The sequence below is a fragment of the Diospyros lotus genome, chromosome 15 (assembly GCF_014633365.1).
Source record: "Diospyros lotus cultivar Yz01 chromosome 15, ASM1463336v1, whole genome shotgun sequence".
Taxonomy (NCBI): domain Eukaryota; kingdom Viridiplantae; phylum Streptophyta; class Magnoliopsida; order Ericales; family Ebenaceae; genus Diospyros; species Diospyros lotus.
The window spans coordinates 26539165-26554266 of NC_068352.1; the positions used below are offsets into that span (position 1 = coordinate 26539165).

Genomic DNA, 15102 nt, shown 5'->3' on the forward strand with positions numbered 1-15102 from the left:
TTTTAATTTTTTTAGTCAATTAATTTATTTATATCAATTAATTTGTTTAATTTAATTCAATTAAATTAAATAATTTATTTATTTTAAATTTATCAATTAATTAATTTATTTTAAATTAATTAATCAATTAATTTATTTAATTAGTTTAAAACATTTTATGTTCAATTAATTAATTTAATATGTCAACTCTTTTTTAGGTGTTTTGAGAGTTCAATTATTTAATTTAATTTAATTAAAAATAAAATTATTTTTTATTTTATTTATTTTGGGGCCAAGTGTAATTTCAAAAACTTATGTTTGTGGGTCCAAAATGAATTCTGAAAAATAGTTGTTTGATTATTTTATAATTGATATGTGCGAGTATATTACAAGGTGACTGTGCAGATCAGGTGGCTTTGCGTGTGTGCGCGCGTACGGAAGGTCAAGGGATCAAAACTTGGTGAATGCATTTGTTGGTAGGGCTGGCGGACACATGCATGGCGAGTGTTCGTGGTAGTGGCTGGGCTTGGGCAGGCCAGGCGCGCGCGAGCTTTTAAATATCATTTACCAGTAGTTATACCAACGGTTGCTAAAAATCATCGTGCAATCGCTAAATGTTGCGTGACGATTGTATTAGCTGCGATTTTGCTAAATCACTTTGCGGTGGTTAAAAATCATCGCTAAATGTCAAAAAAAAGAGCTGCTAAAAATTATTATTTTTTATAATGCATAGTTATCTCTTTAACCATGTTGGAAGGTACTCTTCCTTCTTTTGAAATCCAACCATGGTGTATGTGTGTGTTGTGTAAGAGACCAAACATGAACAACGAGGAAGAATATCTTATTGTCGGATTTCGTCAAACACTTTGATACAAGGCCTAAGGCTTATAAATAGAAATACAATACATTAAAGGTTTTATTGGAATTCCAAAAGGCTTTCTCGATTTCTTCTAGCATGCTGTATACGCGGACTTCCTCAACTTCTTCTTCTTCTTCCAGATTCATTTACTTTGTTTCGACTTCCGTGCAAGTTTAAATTTTCAACATGTGTCACTTAGTGTTAACGAAGGGGTAAACTTCGTATCGAAAGTTGCAGCTGCCGCCGACAATTCTCCCTCCTTGTTTGCCCTGGCAGCAATCTGGGAACTCACTGATAGCATCCTCAAGGCACTTCTTGCAGTCCTTTCCGGAAAGATCTCTGGTGCATTGCACCAGTCCGTGCACTACCGTGTTCAAATGTATGGCACCACCAGCACCAAGCTCTTGCTCCCCGGTGGCGTACAAGACTGGGCTTGTATAAGCTTTGTTGACCAACCGGGTTAGCAGATTCTTCGTTTTCTCGTTGAAATCCGGCTCTTCTGCGTCCTCCGTGTTGAACAGATAGAACTTGTGCTTGCTGTCGATCTGCCCGAAGAAGGCCTCGTTCGAGTACTTGTACAGACAGGTATCGTACCTGTTAAAAGAACGAAAAATTGAGAAATATTTTTAATAATTTTAATGTTTTTCTTTTGACCTCCATATTGACTTCAATGATTTTACTTTTAATTACACTTACAACCCTGTGGCTTTAGCTATTATCACATTTCATTATATTACATACTATTTCATTATTTACCCGATCTCTCTTTCAAACATAGCAGTAAGGCTTCGAGTTTTCTCCCCAAAAAAACTATTACTTGGAGAATTTGTAATTTTTTGTGTAAAAGCTATATTGGATTACTTCATTAGGGTAGAATCATGGGCATGAATATTGAGACCAAACCAAGATAAGTTCCTATATCTTTATATTTATTTTAACAATAACGATAATTGTTTAAATTAATAAGAGTGTTTTAAATATTATATCTTATAGAATAACAAATTGGGACTACCAAATACAACAAAATGTCACTATTGATAAATGATAATAATGGCATTGTTTGAAGCGGCTGACCTTTTGTTAGTGGGAAGCCTTCTGAAAATTGTTATTTGCATGCCCACTTAAAATGAATCTCATTGCAGTGGACACTTATGGCTTGCCCTAATATTTTATGTTTAGCAATATTATGCCCTTAATTTTATCCAAAAATTAATGATTAGTTAAACTTGACTTTTTAAGTCCATCAAATTTAAAAATACATGCCAGGCCTTCCTATAAACTGTGGGTCCATGTGAAATTTTATTGTGATATTATGAGTTTTTGTATTTTTAGATAAATTACACTCAACATTCTTGAAATTCAATAAAGAAATATTAAAATTTGATAATTTATCAATCTTTTTCTCTCTATTTGATTCGGCGATAGCTAAACTATAGCCAAACCGGAGAAAAAGATAGGCCAACATACAATCGAATTGTGGTTAAAACTTTTACATATATAAAGTAACAGTACAAGGAAAATGTAATTAGAGTTGTAAAGTCATGAGCAGTTTTGTCATTTTTCAAATATCGGAAATATCTTTCCTTTTTAATCAAACCTCAAGGACATTGAGTATAATTTGTAATATCCCATGTTCGTATGACGATGCCACGTAATTTTGATGAGTTTAGAATACCGAAAAATTGATTTTATAGTAATTTCAAGTACTGAATCAACTGCAGGGAATGCCTCAGAGTGAAATTGTCTAAAGAAAATTATATGGTCTCGACGAGTGTTCCGAGATAAGATTTATGGTATTGAAAGAAATCAGATCGGGAACAATTTTCGGTACAGCTAAAGGGGGCTCCGGTTTTGCATAACGAGCAACCCTTCAGTGGTTTCAGGATGAAATGATAGCCCGGTGAGGGCATTGGGCAGAATCGTCTTTATCGAGTAAATACTGGATTATTAAGTTTGCGTTTTCTGTATCGAAATGCAAATTAAGTCAGTGTTTGAGAATATTATTGTAATTAGAGAATTATTCTAATGAATTTAAACTAAAATTTGGGATTTATGCTTAATTTATATATATATGTATTAAGTGTAAAATATACTATAAATATATATATATATGGGTGTTGCTGTGAGTTCGCAGAGACAACCTGTGAGATCTTCTATGGCCGAGATTTTGGCTGCAATTGGAGAGATTTGGCAGCCATCCTCTGCAAGATTTTCATGGCCAAGCGAGATTTGCGCATGGCAGCGGGATTTAAGGGGATATGGCAGCCGATTTTGAGGGATTGTATAATTAATGTGATGTATATACGTCGTGGAGAGCCTCAATGGCTGCCTATAAATTGGCAATGGTTTTGGTCGACTAAGAGTAGCAAGCCAGTGGGAGATTGAGAGAGAGAGAGAGAAAGAGAGAGATGGAGAGAGAGAGAGAGAGAGAATGGAGGCAATGGAAGCAGCCTGCAATGGCCAAATTTGGCCATGGCAGCAAATGGGCGACGCGGCCAGCATTGCAGAGGAGGTCGATCGTGACAAAGAAGCAACGCGAGCTGTAGGTGTCGGCCCTAGCAGTGGCCAGCAAGGCCGGTGACGGCGATGGAGGCCCGAGAGGCGAAGCAAGAAGCTCCCATGGTAGCTCGAGCGCGAGCTCCAGCAAGTTGGACGTGAGGCAGAGGAGCTGTCGTGATGGCAGCCCGCGGTGGCAGGCGTCGGTGCGACCGGTTCAGCGGCTGGCGGCGAGGCTGGGATCGCGGTGGTGTGGCGACTGGCCGAGGCCCTGGTGCGCACATGGCGGAAGGCAATCCGTGCGCAGGTGGGAAGAGCAGGAAGGAGAAGAAGAAAGGAGAAGGAAGAAGAGGAAGAAGAAGAAAAAGAAGAAGAAAAGAGAAGAAAAAGAGAAGAAAAAGAAGAAAGAAGGAAAAGAAGGAAGAAGAAGAAAAGTCGCAGGCGCAGGAGGCGGGAAAAGGAGGAAGAAGAAGAAGGGAGGAGAAAGAAAAGAAACGAAAAGAAAAGAAAAGAAAAGAAAAAGAAAGAAAAGGAAGAAAAAGAAAAGAAAATGAGAAAAATGTTGGAAAAAATCCTGAAAAAATCTCAAAAGATAGGAAATTATAATTCGATAACATGCCAGAGATTTTGGTGAAAAAAATGGCTCGGACACACTTTTCGGGAATATGGCACACATACCGAGGAAACTAAGGATGCTAAGTTAAGGTGAGTAAAATCCTTAGAAAATTTCAGAAATTCTAGAATATTATTTTATGAATTTTCGTAGTAAAATATTTGAGAAAATATTTTTAGAAATATTTAGTTTGGATTTATTGAGGAAAATTAAGAAGAAATAGAGAAAAAATGATAGAAAATGCTAGAAATTATGGAAAAATAGGTTTTAATGTTTATTTAAATAATTATGGTGGATTAGGGTACTTTGAGGTTGAAGTTGAAGAGACGTGTGCAAATTTTGAGGTTGGCACGCAAATCGAGGTGATGCACGAGGCAAGGCACGGATATCGAGGTAGCCCGATAAGCTCTAGAAGGTAAGTAGTACTTCCTCGAAAATTTTTTCATCATATTGACATGCCCTGATATGTATCCATCACGTAGACTGCATACATGACTATGAAATGCATAAATACACGTTGATATCATCGATCACACGCATATGAGGCCGTAGGGAATACGAACTGGCGCCGCTGCCTTACCAATGGTGCACCCATACACCCCGGCTTCGAAAGAGGTGGCCGCTAAAATGGTAGGTAGCATGAGGGGTGCAGTTAACACCTACGATGAAAGACATTTCATACACTCATAACATAGCATTATGTACCCTTACTTAGATGGTTTATCATCTAACTTGGGTTCGCCCCTGGAACATTCAACGTTCCAGTCGGGACTTGCAGAGATGATTCCGAGATTGGTGATATGTGGTGACGCGAGACGTCGAAAAGCGAGTAAATGTACCATGTTATGTTAGTAGTCTAAGAATTATGTATATTGTATTTATTGTCAAACGCTTATGAATTAACTTTGTAATGAATGTCATGTCTAGTTATTATTATATGAGCAGGTTCGATTCAACTTCCGCTTTGTATTTATTTCTAGTGTAGATATTTCGCACTAGATAAGTTCTTAGGGAATTTTGGGATAATGTAAAGATAAAAAAAAAAAAAATAAACCAAATTTCCTAAGGCATAACACGCCCTGAAGAAGTGGGCTGTTACATAATTTATCTTATATTTTTTGCTAATTATTTATTGTTGATAATATAAGGATTAAGGTAGGGCAATTTTATGGAAGGAGGTTTTTTTCTTCTTTTTTTTTTTTTCTTGAATAAGTGAGTATTCCACTTGCATATTGTAGTTGGCCTCATTCATCATATTTTATTGATATATATTATGTTTTGTGGATGTGAGAATAAGTGTACAGGGGCCAAGAGCCCCATTTCAAAAGGCTCACAAGAAGATAAACCCTACAAGTGCAAAAAAGTCTATCAAGCGAAAAGACTCGGGAGACCTTTTATGAGCCAAGAGCCCCATTTCAAAAGGCTCCAATAGTCCCAAAAATAAATTATTGTTTAAAAATTATACTTGTATTTTTTGATAAATTTTATAATCATTACATCAATTTAATCCAATGTTGTTAATAGTTAGAACACTTAATCATGTATTGGTTGTATTTTGTTATCATTCCATTGTTGTTTATTGTGAATTATAGATTCAATTAAGCCAAAAAATGTAAAAAGACATCATTTTCTATTGAGTAATTTTGAAAAATCCAATGGCCAAAAAAAAAAAAAAGATTAAAAAATCTATTTTTATTTAAAAATCATGTTTTGTGGCCCCACAAAACTTAGAGTCGGGTTTTGTGGCTCCTCAAAACCCGATTTTTTTATTAAAATAGTTTTTTTGATATTTTTTCTTTTCTTTTCTTGGCCATGGGATTTTTCTAAGTTATCCATCAGTCCCAAAAATAAATTATTATTTAAAAATTATTAAATTATACTTGGCCATGGGATTTTATTAAATTATTGTTTAAAAATTATATTTGTATTTTTGGGTAAATTTTATAATCATTACATCAATTTAATTCGATGTTGTTAGTAGTTAGAACACTTAATCATATATTGGTTGTGTTTTATTATCATTCCATTGTTGTTTATTGTGAATTATAAATTCAATTAAGTCAAAAAATGTAAAAGGATATCATTTTTTATTGGGTAACTTTGAAAAATCCCATGGCCACAAAAAAAGAAAAAAGATAAAAAAAAATATTTTTATTAAAAAATCAGGTTTCGTGACCCCCACAAAACTAGAATTTTTTATTAAAATGATTTTTTTATCTTTTTTTTTTCTTTTATTGGCCATGAATTTTTCCAAGTTATCCAAAAGTCCAAAAAATAAATTATTGTTTAAAAATTATACTTGTATTTTTGGTTAAATTTTATAATTATTACATCAATTTAATCCAATATTGTTAGTAGTTAGAACACTTAGTCATGTATTGGTTGTATTTTATTATCGTTCCATTGTTGTTTATTGTGAATTATAAATTCAATTAAGGCAAAAAATGTAAAAAGACATCATTTTCTATTGGGTAACTTTGAAAAATCCCATGGTCCAAAAAAAACAAAAAGATCAAAAGATCAATTTTTATTAAAAAAATCAGGTTTTGTGGCCCCACAAAACCTGATTTTTTTTATTAAAATGGGTTTTTTTATCCTTATTTTTTCTTTTCTTGGCCATGGGATTTTTCCAAATTATCCAATAGTCCCAAAAATAAATTATTGTTTAAAAATTATACTTGTATTTTTGAATAAATTTTATAATCATTACATCAATTTAATCAAATGTTGTTAGTAGTTAAAACACTTAATCATGTATTGGTTGTGTTTTATTATCATTCCATTATTGTTTATTGTGAATTATAAATTCAATTAAGCCAAAAAATATAAAAATACATCATTTTCTATTGGATAACTTTGAAAAATCCCATGGCCCAAAAAAAAAAAGATCAAAAAGCCTTTTTTTTTTTATTAAAAATTCGAGTTTTGTGGCCCCACAGAACCCGATTTTTTTATTAAAATAGTTTTTTTATCCTTTTTCTTTTCTTTTCTTGGCCATGGGATTTTTCCAAGTTATCCAATAGTCCCAAAAATAAATTATTGTTTACAAATTATACTTGTATTTTTGGGTAAATTTTATAATCATTACATCAATTTAATCAAATGTTGTTAGTAGTTAAAATAATTAATCATGTATTGGTTGTATTTTATTATCATTCCATTGTTGTTTATTGTGAATTATAAATTCAATTAAGCCAAAAAATGTAAAAATATATCATTTTTTGTTGGGTAACTTTGAAAAATCCCATGGCCCCCCCGAAAAAAGATCAAAAATATTTTTTTTTAAAAAAAATCAAGTTTTGTGGCCCCACAAAACTTGATGACGTTCTGCAATTGAAAAATTATTTTTTCATAGAAATCAGTATAGATCTTCAATGATATCTATCAAAATATATTCTATTCACAACCACAATCATATATACTACATAGCCTTTATAAGCAATGTGATCACAAAACAAAACAAATAAAAATGAAATCAATCCTTAGAGATTCGGTCAATGGAATTGCTTGTTGGAAATAAAGAATCTTGTTGAATAGGATTTCAATGAGGTCGTTGTGATTGATGAAGATTGTTAAATAACCCAACAAACAAAAAAATTGAATGTATGATGAATGATTGAGTTTGGATGGTTTGACAATGGAGAGAAAGAGAGTAACGTTAACGTTAGAAGATGAGAGAGAAGAGAAAAATAATATGAAAGAGACAAAGGTATTTTGATAAATGAAGATAAGGATAATGTGAACTTTTCAATTTAAAATCTCATTAAGAGTATTTTAGGCATCTCATATAAAAGTGGTCATAGAGTGCAATTAGTTTGTTTGATTTGTCAAAAATATGTTTTTACTAGAAAGTGGTTAAAAATAATTTTCTAAATTTTTTTTGGGTTATTTATGAATTTCTCCCCCACACATACACACATACCAATTTATTGTAGAAATTTCGATATTATTAATTGGACCATGCAAACTATAAATACTTTTTCTTCGATAAAGTAACGGATATTAGTGGATTCACTTCCACAAGGCTCATATCCAACACTTATTTATGCATAATCTTTACATACTAACTTTGATCCCCATATAAGAACTTAATTAGTTATGATTATTCTAAGCACTAGAGACGAATGGATAAATCTCATAGCGGAAGTTGCAGCTTCCGCCAACAACTCTCCCTCCTTTCCCGTTGCAGCAGCTAGGAAGCTCATCAATGGCGCCATCCAGACACTTCTTGCAATCAATGGAGGAAAGGTCTCTAGTGCACTGAACCAGTCCGTACAGCTTCTTTGACCCGCCGAGCTATGAATCCCCGGCAGCGTACATTCTCGGCTCAACATGAGCTTTCTCCGCTAGTTCAATCAGCAGATCTTTAACCTTCCGATTAAACGAAGCTGGATGGCTCACATTTCTCAAGTTCCACATGTAGAACTTGTTTTGCTCGTCAATCTTTCCGAAGAAATCTTTGTTCGAGTACTTCAAGAGACAGTTGTTGTACCTGTTAGATATTTTTCATATTTATTTCCATGTTTGTGTTTGAAAATGACTTGTGGTCTGTATAGGCTTCGGGGCAACACCCCAAAAGGTAAACAGAGTTTAAATATGAGGATTGGTTAGTAATTAATTAATTACTAACAGATTATGTCTAAAGGTTGTGATGTTTCGAATTAACCAGACACAATTTTATTTTTATGATTAGAGAGATACACCTCTTCCAAATAGACATTTATCATCTGTATATAATTTGTTTACTTCTGTCATTTACAATAGTTAGAGAACAATATCTGATCATATCCCGTTCATTCGTTCGACATCATCAGATTTTCTATAATCCAGTTTCTCTTTGACTTGTTCAAATTCGTCACGATTTGAAGCAAAAGTAGAACTCATTGTATCCTGAAAGAGATTTTCTCTAAACCCATTAGTGACAATATAGACATAGAGAGAAACATCTCTTAAAAGATAGCATCATTACGTGCTTTGGAGTCATTGAATCTTTGATATATTAATCCCGTTTTTCTAACATGTTAAGATTAGATAATCAAAATTTAATTTTATTTATAACTCTATTACCATAATTACCAATAAATCACTAAAAAAAATGCAACATTTGTTTTGTTATTTTAAAAGATTGATCGAAACAAAATATTTGTCGTTTTGAGCCTATAAATAGGCAGAACATGCCAAAGTCTTCATCTACCTTAATTCTAGGAGTGGTGGTGTAGATGTCTTCCAGGCTCCTTATCTTGTGTGTGGTCGATCCGCTCCTTCCACTCGACTGCTTGATTTAAGTTGGTTGGCCTGCAACTTCTTTGGATTTAAGTTGGTGGTTCCTTTTCTTGTTCTTCCACTATTACTTGTTTTTTCTTTTCATCTTTCCAATCCCATGTTTGTTGTCCATTCAAATCAACATCTCGAGACCATACAACCCTTTTGTTGATAGGGTTATAAAGCTTGTAACCACTAGCATTGTCTATAGCCCAGAAAGATATATTTTTGGCTTTTATCCTCCAACTTTGTCCCTTTCTTCAGGTGCTTTAATTTGGCTTGTGCAATGCTGGTAAAGACTTTAAGATGGATGGTGTGTAGCTTTTTTGAGCTCCATGCTTTTTCGAGTTTCATGTCTCCAATTCTTTTTTTCAGAAACCTATTTAACAGGTATAGTACTGCATATGCGACTGCATCTCTCCAAAAATCCTTTGGGACATCACGCTCTTTTAGTATGCATCTGACCATCTTGAGAGTGGTCATATTTTTCCTTTCAGAGACATTGTTTTGATCTTGCAAGGAGCATGACATAGTTCATCAATACATTATATCCTATACCACCTAGCAAAACAATCACTACAAGAGTTTCGAGATTTAGCGACGGAATATTTCCGTCGCTAAATCCAAAAAACTATCACTAAATCAATTTAGCGATGGATCATCAGCGACGAAATATGTCCGTTGTTAAAGTCTTCGTCGCTAAATTTATTTTGCTACGGGTCCCGCCAATTTAGCGACCGGATAGCGACGAAAATATTTCCGTCACTAAACATAATTTTTTAAAAATTTCACGACGAAAGTTTCCGTCGCAAAATAGAGACAGTTTAGCGACGGAATATTTCGTCGCCATTTTTTAAAAAAGAATTAATTTTAGCGACTGAAATATCCATTGCTAAAATTAATTCAAAAAATTAAAAACATAGCGATAGAAAATTTCGTCGCGGAATCCAAAAAAAAATTTAATTTTTTTTGATAAATTAATATATTTTTTTATTTTTAATCATAAATAATTATTAAATTAATCAAAAATAAATTAAAAATAGAATTATATAAAAATTCTAAAATTCATATTTTTAATATGAAAATTAATATTCAAACAAAATACTAATAATCGTCTATTACATACTAATCGTTGCATAAAAATAACTATAAAAACTAATCATCTAAATAGTCACTAGCATTAGATGAGTTAGGCTGGTGAGAAGAAGAAGAAGGAAACCTGCCACGAGTAGATGCAGTAAGTTGTTCAACCAAATCTCGCATCTCTGACATTTGTGGTCTGCGAATTTATCTGCTCTGCCTGCAATTTTATTTTTTCTGTCATTTCTTGTATAACCTGATTTTCATTAAGACTAGATAAGGTAGTGGATGAGTTGCCAACGTTAAAAAATTTCAATTGGGATAAGAATCCTGTGCCGTAAATCCTCTTCTTCTTATTTTGCCCGCCGGCAACCTGAATGAATATCTAGTTGCAATCTGGCTACGAAAGCTCCTCAAACCCCTCATCCGGTTGAGTCACCTGTTCCAACAACTGTCCATACGTTTTTTGCGACAATTTAGCAAAACAAAATATAATAAATCAGTTACGAATATTAAATCTTACGTTAATTATAAAAATGATATTATTTATAATTAAAAAAGACTTACAGCGACGCTCGCAAAACGTTTGTCGACATACATCCTCTGTCCTTCCTCAGTTTTTTTAGAATGAGTTTGTACAAAAAGTTCAATCGGTGTGGGCTCCCTCCCAAATTCTCATGTCTAAACAAAAATAATATAGAATTAACAATTTTAATAATAAAAAATTATAAATATTAACAAATTAAATAAATTAAATTTCTTACCATTCGTCTTTTATACTCTGGTAAGGATATGGAGCCCTTAGTATGGCGAGAAGAACCAACACTAGGACCACCAGTCTCACTCAAACGGTTCAGCAATGCTTGTGCAAACCGTTTCTTGAAACCTTCATCTTGTTCCCATTTATGCATCCAACGATCCCAAATATCATCTGGCACAAAGACCGATTTTCCATTAGCATGCTACTTACGAATGTTGTTAATGTTTCGCTTAGCTGCTTTTTGTGCTCACTCTTTTTTCACTAATGCATTAATTGTAGGATCCCACTGAAATTTTTTTTATAAAAAAAATAAAATTAAATAACTTAAATATTTTTAAATTAATAATTATCAAAAGAGTAGACTTAGAAGAGTTAAGTGTAGAACTATTGCGTCCTGCATGAGGACGATAACGTCCTTTGGGACCTGTCATATCTTCGATAAAATAAATCAATTACAAAATTAATATCACTAATAATTAAACATAATATATAACACTTCAATATAGCTCACCTGGATCATATAGCTCAAAATGGTGACATCACTATTGGAAAAACAATAACGATTTTCTTCTCAAGAATTTGATTATTCTAATAAATTATATAAAAAAACATATTATACAAACAATAGATTCCAGAAAGGCTAAACTAAGGGGTTTTCAACTTTACTTTTAATACTAAAAATAAAGTTGAGAGTTTAAGAATTTTCAAAAAATGATTAGTTAAGAATCGAATTGCTAGAGGAATACATATGCTACGCAGAATTTTCCTTTTTCCTGCAATCAATTTTTTTTTTGCTTTAACATGGACCATGGTGTTGCAGAACTTTGTGGGTTTATCTGTTGCGGATGGGTACATAGCTTGTGGTTCATTACCGTCTGCTCAATCAGTTTAGTCACTTGACTTGAAAGATCAGTGTTATATATCCTTGTTTGAACTGTATATAATTCTGGATCAACCAAGTCGTAAATACCCCTAATACTAGTTGACTTAGAAGTTAATTAAAAGGGAAAACTCAAATGAACCAATTTTGTAGTCTACTTTATGGATCCTTTTGCCTATGTTGGATCTTAAAGGTATATTCCTTTTCCAGTGAGTGAGCAGGGTAAGGCAATGAATTCAAATCTGTCCATTATTAGATCTGACCAAAATTTTTAAGCTGTTACATTATATTAAACCTGACCAAAATTTTTAAGCTGTTACATTATTAAACTTGACCAAAATTTTAGATCTATCCATTCACCTCATACACACACACACACACACACACACACACACATATATATATATATATATATATGTGCATTCAGCTTGACTTCACTTTTTCATCCACAAAATTCCAAAACACTAATGCACTGTCACATATCCTAAAACAGAAACAAATAGCATTCAAGTTTCAAGAAAAAGCTAAACCTCGAGCATTCAAATGGCATTCATGTTTCAATAGCATTCAAATACCCCAAAATAGAAACAAATAGCATTTAATAGCATTCAAGTTTCAAGAAAAAGAAATAGCTAAACCTTGATCAGTGAGCGAAAGCGAGAAAGCTAGAGGCAAGGGCGAGGGGGAGCAAGCGAGGCGAGAATGAGGCAGTGAGCGAACTGCGAGCGAGAGCGAGAGGCTAGGGCGAGGCAACGAGCAAGTGAGGCAGCGAACGAGAATGAGAGGCTAGGGCGAGGGCGAGGTAGTGAGCGAGAGACTAGGGCTAGGGCAAGGGCAAGGGCGAGTTAGTGAGCGGGAAGCTAGGACGAGGGCGAGCCTCGAGGGTGAAGCAGCGAGTGAGGGCAAGAGAGCTTGGGCGACGGAGAAAGGTTTGCAGAAGAGGAAGAAAAATGACGAAGGGTTTGTAGAAGAGAAGAAGAAGGGTTCAGATTGGGGGATTTTTAAAGGGGGGATTTAACCAAGAGAAAGAGGCGGGGGAGATTCCTGCCTCTTTTTTATTTTTGTTTAATATTTAATAATTAAATATATGTTTAATTTACTTTCTTCAAAGTAATTTCGAGTTTTCATCCTATGTGTATAATTAATATTAATTATTTATTTTCTTCAAACAAAAATTCTGAAAATAACTATTGAACCGATTAGTCGTTTAAATTAATTTGTATGAATTAGGCTTCTAGGAACAGGGCAGCTAAATTGATGGCATCCAAACTAACACATGAGTTAAAAACATGTCATTAGATAATTAATTTCTTCAAGGCAACACAATTCTAAAATTGGAATAAATTAGTAAACCAAAATTCGATAATTACTATTTATTTAAATATTTAATTATATTATAAATTTAATAAATTAGTTTAATATATTAGATTATTTATTTAAACATTATGATGATTACAATTTACGTGCTAGTGTTAGGAATTCTATCCAATCCATTTTGTATATAAAAGAAAAAGAAACGGAATTCCACTGAACAAAGCTATTCAATTTTGGCTTCAGTTTATTCAACCCATTAAATTCAATACAAAATTTGTTACGGAGGGAGATAACAAATTTTTTTATCATTTCAAATTTATATTTATTTACATACAACTATATTAAGATCATGTGTCACTTTATAATAACATAAAATGTCAACTTTAATGTATAATTTGAATCATATTTTTATTCGATTTCAAAAAAAAAAAATAAATCTGAACTCATTTATATTATATTTATTTTTTTTAATTTTACTACTTAGCCACGAAAAAAATTTTCGTTGCTAAACTTTTCGTGACGGAAATTATATTCCGTCACTAAATAAATTAAAAATATTTTTATAATGATCACAATATATTTATAAAAAGAAAAAAAGAAAGAAAAATTATATTTAGCGACGGATAAATGGTTCCGTTGGCAACATCAATTTTTTATTTCAGTGACGGAAATATGAATCCATCGCTAATTTTAGTGACGGAAGAAATTATCCGTTGCTATTTTTAGCGACGGATTAATATTTCAATCGTTGAAATTAAAAGATAAAAAAAAATAAAATCAATTTTTTGTTTAGCGACGGAATAAAATTTTCATCTCAAATTAGCGACGAAATATTTATTTCGGTCGCTAATTTTACCGACAGAAAATTAATTGCAGTATGATATTGTCTTTTCCCTTGATAGACTTTTGTGACAAATCACAAAAAATGATGGTGCCACTGCAATCTTGGTCAAGCTTTACAAAAAACTCCTTTCAACCACACATATGATTGGATACGCTAGTGTCTAAATAGTAAATACCACACACTTGAATTTCTAGTGTTCATACCATTATAGGTCATTAGCAGGACCCATCATCTTGCTTGTCTTCATCATTAGCATAATTATTTTTCTCATCTTTCTCTGAAGTAACATTGAGAGGCATAATGACCAAACTTTTTGCAATTATAGCATTGTATGACAGATTTATCATACTTCCAATTTGACTGACGTCCACAACTGCCTCCACATCCTCTTTGACTCGACGATATCATTCTCCATAATTATTTTTGTCAGTCTCGCTAGGCTGAAATTTGTCATCTCTTGCCCTCCAACCATAGCTTCTTCCTCAATGACTTGCTCGTTTCTCTTGGATTGAGAGTTTAGTATGCAAGGCTTGCTCAAGAAGCTTGTCATCACCCTTGAGCCTTTCCTTGTATGCTTGGTGTAATATCTTAGTATTTTAAAAATAATAATAATTAATTTTTTTATATTTAAAATATTTTTTAATATCCATTAAAGATTATAATTGAGAAAATTAATGGACTTAGAGTTAGTGAGTTAAGTTGAAAAATGAAAAGATAAGAAAATGAGCATAGAGTTAGTTGGCTAAGTTTGAAAAAATGAAAGAATAAGTAAATTGACTTAGAATTAGTAGGCTAAGAAAATTGGTTTAAAATTAATAAACTAAATGAAATAATAATCTATTCAAAAGAAGATTTAGTGAAAAATAATTAGAGTGACAAAATAAAAGATAAAGGGTGAAATAATTGAGAAATGTGGGAGACAAAGTAGGGTGTGGACAAATAATTAAAGATTATGGGAGAGATTTAGTAGAAAATAATTAAGAAATGTGATAAAATAATTAAAGATAAGAGTTGA

The 15102-nt window shown here is 32.8% G+C and overlaps 1 pseudogene; it reads right to left on the reverse strand.

Annotated features, from left to right (window-relative positions):
• Positions 1-1029: 1029 nt before the first annotated feature.
• Positions 1030-15102, reverse strand: part of LOC127791678 (cysteine-rich repeat secretory protein 38-like) — a 66435-nt pseudogene continuing 52362 nt past the window's right edge.